General features: G+C 33.9%; 1 long non-coding RNA gene across 3 annotated transcripts; it reads right to left on the reverse strand.

The window, feature by feature from the left end:
- Positions 1–4,530: 4,530 nt before the first annotated feature.
- Positions 4,531–6,040, reverse strand: LOC145801410 (uncharacterized). Of its 3 annotated transcripts, none has more exons than XR_014342839.1 (4): positions 5,747–6,040; positions 5,428–5,513; positions 5,014–5,161; positions 4,531–4,818 (listed from the first exon to the last, which is right to left on the reverse strand). It is a non-coding gene; the product is annotated as an uncharacterized LOC145801410 (long non-coding RNA). The 3 variants fall into 3 exon arrangements; XR_014342841.1 differs by having other exon boundaries at positions 5,014–5,072; positions 5,747–5,884; XR_014342840.1 differs by having other exon boundaries at positions 5,428–5,510; positions 5,747–5,883.
- Between the last annotated feature and the right edge of the window lie 3,019 nt (positions 6,041–9,059).

The following is a 9,059-nucleotide window of genomic DNA, read 5'->3' on the forward strand; positions in this document are numbered from 1 at the left end:
ATGAGGTCTACAAAAGTACTGGATATGTCATTTCTATGCTCAAGCGTGAAGTCTGGCGCTCAAGCAGAAGGCCTCGCTACATGGCTCCCCGCTCGAGCGTGAACTTACCCGCTCGAGCGGAAGTCCATGTCTGCAAAAATGCTGGGAGCCCGTTTTTCCCGCTCGAGCGGCGGTTTCCCCGTTCGAACGGACACCAAAAATTCTGGGTTTTCCAGCAATGCTCTTGAGCTCACATTCAACATTCAAAAGGCTTTAAGCTCGAACTAAGGCACCAAAAATATGCAAATACATCATATAACACATGGATGTAAACAATATGAAGCCAATCTTCCAAAATCATGGTCCAATTTTTCAAATTTAATCAACATTCTTTTTGTATGATCAAAATCCATACATTCAAACTTCATACTAATTTCATAACCCCTTCAATCATGCATGCATGTAAACTTTGACTTCATTTCTATTCCAAATAATGCAATTGGTGTCCATTCTCATGGAACTCAACAAAAACATGCTTGCATGTATGTTTTAACACTCATTTTTCCACATTCAACTTAATACACGCTTGATTATGAAAAATCATGGTGATCCTATACATGCATGTGCATATTAACTCCAAATTTATCAATTATAGCACAACTCTTGTTCTTGATCACCAATTAATCTATAATTCACAAAATCGCAAGTTCAAACTCATGAATTTACTCACCTAGGAGCTCAATCTTCCCAATGTAAGCTTAATTCTTGAGTTACACTCCAAAACCTTCAAGCTTCTTGAGAAATCTTCAAGCCTCAAGATCAAAACCCCAATCTCGTACACACTCTCTCTCTCTCTCTCTACAGAGTTGATCTCAGTCGAATGACTCTAAAGGGAGGAGTGAGGTGAATAATGGCCCTTTATAAGGTCCCACTCAACATATTTTATCAATATTACAGAATTGGGCACTAATTCATCAATTTAATCAATTTAATCTGGTCCGAATCAATTTCTAATTAAATTTCACCGTAGGCTCTAAAAATTTCGCCAATCACAATAGCGCAGTCAATTTTGGGTTTTGTGGCCGATAAGGCCTTCAATTTAATTTCCAAAGCAGATAATCAAACAGATATTTCTACGGTGAACAGATAGAAATTCAAAACCACATATATTTACATAATTGGCACACAAAATCATATCAGACACATAATCAAATTCATAATAAGGATCAATTAGCATAATACGAAACATGGGTATCACAGGCCGGTCCTTTGGACTAGACTTAATTCCTAAGAAGTTTTGACCCAAAATAATTTAGCCCATCTTCCATTTTACCCCTTACATTCAATTGAGTCATCCTTATCTATATTTCTCTCTCTTCTCTTTCTCTCACTCTCATATTTCTCACTGGCACACCATCTCCTCTTCCTCCATCACCTTATATGTTGCTCGGCTCAACCATACTCACCTCAACCACCACCGCCCTTCTCCCTTATTGCCATCATCATTGCTTCTCCACTATCATTCATCTAATAGCTTCAACACTGCAATCCTCCATCATCGATCTACCACCTTCGACATCGTCGTTGCCACCATCTTCCTCCATCACCGATCTACCATCTTCGACATCATCGTTGCCACCATCTTCTTCCATTACCGGTTTGGGATGCAAAGTCTCCAATCAGTGTATTGAAAGGTGTTGTTGATCTTCTATAGACATGTAATTGATCTGATAAATTTGTTACTTGATTCAGTGATAAATTTGTTATTTAATTTACGAATAATAAATTTGTTACTTAATTTAGTGATAAATTTGTTATGATGCCCCTCTCTCTCTCAAATCAAGTCTGCTATTTGTCAATTTTTTAACAAATTCAACAGTGATAAATTTATCATTGCAACTCTGGTTGAGATTTGATGCATGATAAATTTATCACTGAATTAGACTTTGGATTCTTTGGCTTGATTTGTGATAGCATAAAATGATGAGAATTATTCTCTAGTAATGGCTTCTCATCTCTCTCCTTCATTTTCTTCATTTTTTTTTTCTTTTTTCTCTCATCGCCACCAAATCTGAGAAGGTGGTTGTGGTGGTGACGTGTTGGAGATGAAAAATGGCCAAAAAAAATATTGTCAGAGATTTGCAATTTGAAGTTCAAAAATAAAACGGGAAACTAGGAGGAAAAAAAAAACCAAACGCGCGAAAGTATAACAACAAGGGCAAAGTCGGGATAAAAAAAAATATAACAGGACTTGCTGGTGCATGAGATATAAACTTAGGACCTAATGGATAATAGATTCCATTATTGGGACTGACTGGTAAAAAACCCATCATTTTAATGACACACAACCCTGTAAAGGAAGTCCACTCCCAATAATAATAAGAGAAACGTTAGAGGCTATAATTTAAGCCAACAAATTCAATTACAGTCAGTCATGTGGTAAGAGAGTTGGACCTTATATGATTAAGTGTGATAAATTAAAAGTTGAAAAGCTACATTATTGTGAGTGGAATTGGAAATTATTTTGGAAATCTCATACATTTTCTATAAAACAATCACTTGCATGTCAATATATACCTGTTTTTTTATTATTTATTATTATTATTTTTTTAAACTCATATGTTCTTAATAAAAATATTGATATTTGATTCAGATTTAGTTTATTTATGATATTAGCTCATAATCAGCGCCATTAATGATCAGATCTCATAACAATGAAGACTTCTATATTATTTCATTTTCTTCTATGGCTTCCTTTTTGTTTTCAACTTTCTCTTCTTATGACATTTTTTTTATTTATAAAAAATAGAAAATTTTACATATTACACATTCAACAATAAGTCAAGACAACTAGAGTTAATATATTGGTTGTCACCATAAATAAATAAATAATTATTTATTATCATTGGTTATTATTTATAATTATAGAAGATGTAGCGTTGTCTTGCTTACTTGGAGGTTATAAGAAGTTATGAAATGAGCAGAAAAAAGAAGCAGCATTAAACATGTGGAAAACATGGTGGAGAATGTGGAGAAAATGGAACATAAATTGGAGGAGTTGGAAGTAAGGGTGATAAACGAACGAAAGCTTGAGCTTGACTCGTGTTTGGCTTATTAAAAGTTCATTCGAACTCAGTTCATTAAATAAACAAGCAAAGTTTGAATACATTTTAGAGCTCTTTAAGGTTTTCAAACCAAGGCTGAACAGTCAATTGCTCATTCGACTCAGTTCAATAAGCCTAAAATTATATAAAATATCAAACTACTTGAGCTTGGCTCGATAAAACACTACAAGAAATAACACTTTTAGCGACCAAAAGCTGGTCGCAAAAAGCTCATATCTAGTTGCTGATTATTTTTAGCGACGAAAAAAAGTTAGTCATAATGAAGTCACTAAAAGCCGGTCATAGAAGGTTTTTGGCAACCAAACCAAAAGTTGGTCGAGGAAAGTAGGTATTCGCGACCATATTCTTGGTCGCGGAAAGTATCATTTTGCGACACAAAATCTAGTTGCTGAAAAGTAACAATTGCGACCATCGATGTTAGTCACTGAAAGGTGGTTTTTGGCAACCAAAATTAAAGTTGGTCACGAAAGGTAGTTATTTGTGACCATATATGTTGGTCGCGGAAAGTAGTTCGATTTCTCGAAAGTAGTTCATTTTGCGACGAAAAGTCTAGTCGCTGAAACGTAACAATTGCGACCACCAATTTTAGTCACTGAAATGTGGTTTTTGGCGACTAAAAATATGTCTTAGTTGCGAAAAGTCTAGCACAGCTACAAGCTTGCCAAGGACCTATTGCGACTACAATTTTATTGGTCGCAAAAAAACTTTCAATTTTAAACTGCATTTTTGTCAATGTAATGCTACTTTTTTTTTTGTAATACCTGTAATACATTTACAATTAATGCATAATTCATGTCCATCCAATTAATTTCAACATAAAAATCCATCAACAATCCAATCTACAAACAAAAAACCATCAAAAGGAAATCAAAATAATAATTAATCCATCTAATTACTACCCCCTCTCAACATGAACACATTAATATTTGACAAAACAGCCATCTATCCACCCATTTACTTTACAAAATTACCATCCTTCCATCCATTTACTTCACAAAATTACCATCCTTCCATCCATTTACTTTACAATGAATATTCACCAAATCAAAAACATACACTACTAAAAAAATTACTTTTTGCGACCGCTACAAGCCGTCGCAAATAATAAAAAAACAGTCGCAAAAGACTTTTTGCGACGGCCCATGCGACGGCAAATGAGGGTCGCGAATGTGGGGGTGGCAAATACTTTTTGCGACCGCAAAATAACAGTCGCAAACTATTTGCGACTGCCTAACCTACTTTTTGCAACAGCTATTTTGCCGTCGCAACAAAAAAAAAAAAAAAAAAAAAAAAAAAAAATCAAAAACACTTTTAGCGACTTCTTTTTTACCGTCGCAAATAATAATTTTTATAATAAAATCATATATACGTTTATTACAACAAAAAAATCAATTGCAAACACCTAACAATTTTTTTTAATAAAAAATAACAAAATTAACAAATTAATTTAAACTCATAATAGAAATACATTCACATATAAGTGTGCAAACAAAATATAAACTTTCATACATGCAAAAGAAATATCCATCAACCATTCTTAAAATATATTGTGCTAAAAGATTCAAGTCCTCAAAAAAAAAAAAAAAAAGAAGAAAAAAGAAAAAGAAAAAAAAAAAGAAGAAAAGAAAAGAAAAGAAAAGAAAGAGCCACATAATCTCACTTTGGCTCCCAAACATCAGCCGCTCGATTATATCAACTACTCCCTCAACAAAACCTGCAAAAACATATACACGTGACTTGAAAATTTAATGCAGTTTAATTTGAAATAATAAAAATAAAACTATTTGAAAAGAAATTGTCAAGAGAAAAAAAATAAAATTCAAGACTAATTTTTTATTTTATTTTTATATAATCCACAAATCCTAAGTGGGTGGGTGGGCGGGTGTAGACCAGCAAGAGCCATCCTTACATTGTTGATAATGTGCTGCTCCTGCTCAATGCTTATCATCCTCATTGCATTAATTATCACTGCCATCCATTTCAACGAGAAAAACGAGAGATCCTTCTCAACAGAATTGTGCCAACAGTAACTGCTTTTTTCTTTAATAATAATAATACTAAAACAAAAACAAAAACAAAGAATAATACAGGCAGTTTAGTTACAATGTATAACTCCAGCCGAGCAACTTCAAACTCCAATACAGGCAAGCAGGCTCATTGTATATTGTAACAAAATAAATTTCAATCATATCCCCACCTTGGACAATTTCCACAGCAATAATATCATAGGTCTTTTTATGTTTCTCTTCTACGTAAAGAACAAACCATGTGCGGACGGACAGCCTTTGGCCAACCATGGATTAGAATATTAAGTTTCTCTTACCTTTTTACCTCAAGGGCAGACCCAAAAATGCACCAGTCTGTAACTGGAGAGATTACGAACAGATAGGTCTCCATGCAGCAGTCCTTCTGATTACATTGCATCAACACAATTCACTAACGATCAATAAGACTCTTCAACAAAACAAAAATGGCCTATCAGAGAAGCAACTGATATTTCATAGCATGCTAAAACTAACAATTTTAAGTTTTCACAATGAGTCACAGCACAAATTATGATCTAGCAAGATTCTCTACAAAAAAATTGTCAATCTTCAGGAAGAAGAAAAAAAGAACAGGGTTGTATACTTCAAAGTTCAAACCTTTTCCTCTGATTAATTCAGTTTAGCTCTTTGCTTCTGACAAATAAATTGCTAAAGTAACTACAAGTGAATGCCTGCAAAAGATCATCTCCAAACTATCATCAGTCATTCCGAGTGACTGCCAAGCTGGCTTCTCCCAAGATGAGACACTCTCAAGGGAGGAATCAGAGGTGCCTCTTCTTCCACTGTAATAACAGAAGCAGAACTATTCCATCCATTCTTCCCTCCATTGGAGCTATTATTACTGCTGTCAGGAACATATAGGTCTGATGACTTCTTCTCCATCCTCAGGTCCTGCATTATTTGAAAAGGGAAGAAGAGCACCAGAGAGTCACAAACCTTTTGACATCCCAAAACTGAGATGTGGCGAAAAAACTGTAATTGCCTTCTCTTTTTTAATTAAAGAAATGAAGAGAATCTCAATATCATCTTTTGGTAATATATTAGTTTTTTTGTCACAGAAGAATAAGAGAGCCACCACCAGTGTTGTCAGAATCGTATGATACATTACTCTTATCATATGAAAAAAAGATACATATCACGAATTAGTATCGTCAGCGAATTGAATCATGAGATACATTTGCGTACATATGATTCGTAATGCATGATTAATCTTTACTTTCTTCACTCTTGGCCCTGTTCATGACCTTTTTTTTCACTATCTATCACCATGGCCAACACTCATTGAACAGTAATGAACCATATTCACAGAAAACCCAAACCCAAATAAACTCACAAGCAAAAATGACTATCATACTCCCTTTGCTACAACAAATTGAACTACTCTCTCATGAATCTAATTAGGTATAAACCCGAGATTTCGGCCAAAATATATGTTTAGACCATGACAACAAACAATATAACAAGAACAACTATGTTAGGGACTACTCATATCATATCCAAACAAGTCTTGAAGAATATTTTTGGTTGCAAATCATGAACCAAATTAAATGTCATTTATCTTTTGTTATATTAAATTTTCAATTTTCTTCCTAATAATGAGTTGGATACTTTGGGGTTTTAATGAATGTATATTTATCTCTTTAACCAATATCTAAGTTTCTTAAAGACAATTTTTCATATCATTGGTTATGTGATTATTTTATTCTTGCAATATGTTTATATATTAGATGAAAATACTTAATTGTTATCTAAATTCATATATGTTAATGTCTTTTATGATACACATTTCGACAGGATTCAACAACACTAGCCAACGCTCAACACCTGAGTATCCTCCTGGGTTATACACTAACATGCTTCTTTCTAACTCACTTCATCTGAAGCGAATGGTGACAATTTCAACCATGTGTGTGTGTTAGAGAGAATTCAAAGCCATCATCCACTGGTATTTTTCAAAGGCTTGCAACCAACAATTAACAAAAGCCAATTGGATGACAGCATTTTTCTACATCAGTCCAACCAACAATTAACAAAAAAACAAAAGCATCTCTCTATCTGGCACTTGAGAAACAAAATAATTAACAATAAGCTACAATGAATTTAAAAAATTTGTGGACCACCCACATCACATCCCACTAATATATACAGACAGATAACAGTAATACATAGAAACATAAACTACATGCTTATAAATCATGTTTTCAAGAGCCAAATTGCTGATTATAAACCATTACAAATATCAAAATTATGATAAATAGGCTCAGCACATGCTTATGAATTGAGTTTTTTTCGCATTTACCAGTGATTAAAAAAATTACGAGTTCGGTTTCTGATTCACATTACACATTGGCCAATACTCCCAATAATAATACACAATGACCACGCCCACTACGCCAACTGATACCGTGATTTAAAACCATGATCAAAATAAAACCATAATGCATACCATAAGGAAACAAAGTAAATAAATAAAAGTACTTGCCCGTTGAACATCCAACCCTTGAGCCCAAACATCTGTTGTGATCAGAACACGGGTTTCACCAGCACGGAACTCGGCCATTATTGCATCTCTTTCCTTCTGGGGCATATCTCCATGCATAGAAGAGACAGTAAAGTTGTTGCTACGCATCTTCTCAGTTAGCCAATCCACCTGTCCAAATATACAAGTGCATTAACTCCTAATACTAGGACTTATTGAAACTAACCATCATCCTGTTAATGGCTATGAAGTAGCAAAATTCAATTCAGGATATAAAAAAATCCCTCACAACGCATTGCAGTTGAGAATCATAGGTATCCCCAAACCATTCCCCCCTCACAATGCATTATTGTTGACAACCGTAGATATCCCAAAATTGTAATGTATGGTACAAAAATAATCTGTCGAGCTCACAGCATCTCAGAAATTATCTAAAGAACTCAGAGAGGTTCAGCAGCTAATGAGTTCCTTGGTCAACAGCACTGGTGTCAAATTGTTTACTGATGTTAAACTATCAGGATGTTAATCCTTAAATAAACACAGGTTGAACATCAAGAACACAAAAGCCTTAAAGGTTAATAGTATCCACGTTTTCAATGTATGCATGAATGGAAACATATTTTGGCCAACTTTGGGAAAAGTCATAGTTACTTGAATTTCAAAATTTTGGTTTCTTGTATATACAATACAATGGAGGATCAATCATCCAATGGATAAAAATTCGTCAAATACTTAGATATGTTGGGCCTTATAATTTGAAGGCACCGAATCATCAAGTGCACCAAAAATATTGAGCAAAGTCTGCCAAAAAAATCAGATGTTCAAGATTCAAAATGAGCAAGGATGGTCTAACAGAAACTAGGATGAGCTAGGAAGCAGAGACACTTGTCAGAAATGCCATGTGGCTATGAATCGTAGAACAAAAACTAATCGAATTGCCTCCTTATTTACTATTTTTCTTCTTCCCTCCCATAAATGAAAATAAAGGATATAAAAAGCTTTAAAAAATCATTTTTCTTCAGCACAAACATCATATTTAGGGGCAAAAAAAAAAAGAAAAAAGCCATAATTTGGACACAACGGAATGCAGATGTTCAAGTTAGAATGGAAACAGTCAGCAAAATCAAGCATTTTAAACAATGGAAAATTGATAGAAGCATTATATAAATAATGTGTATCTATATCGCTATAACATTGATAGAAGGATGGGACAATTGTCAGTTTTATTCAGTATTCCTGAACTAAATGGAAAAAAGAACAGAAAAGAAAAAAATAATTTCTGAATCTGGTTATAGTATTTTTTTGGCTCTAAAAAATGGAAAAAAAAAAAAACAATAAAAATACATTTTTTTGCTCTCGTTTTATAACATTTTCACAATAAACAAACTGAGATTCAAGTCTCACTTGAGGAAAAACAAACGTTTATGATCA

The sequence above is a fragment of the Camellia sinensis genome, chromosome 10 (assembly GCF_055761805.1).
Source record: "Camellia sinensis isolate YWXY chromosome 10, ASM5576180v1, whole genome shotgun sequence".
In the NCBI taxonomy this organism is placed as follows: Eukaryota; Viridiplantae; Streptophyta; class Magnoliopsida; order Ericales; family Theaceae; genus Camellia; species Camellia sinensis.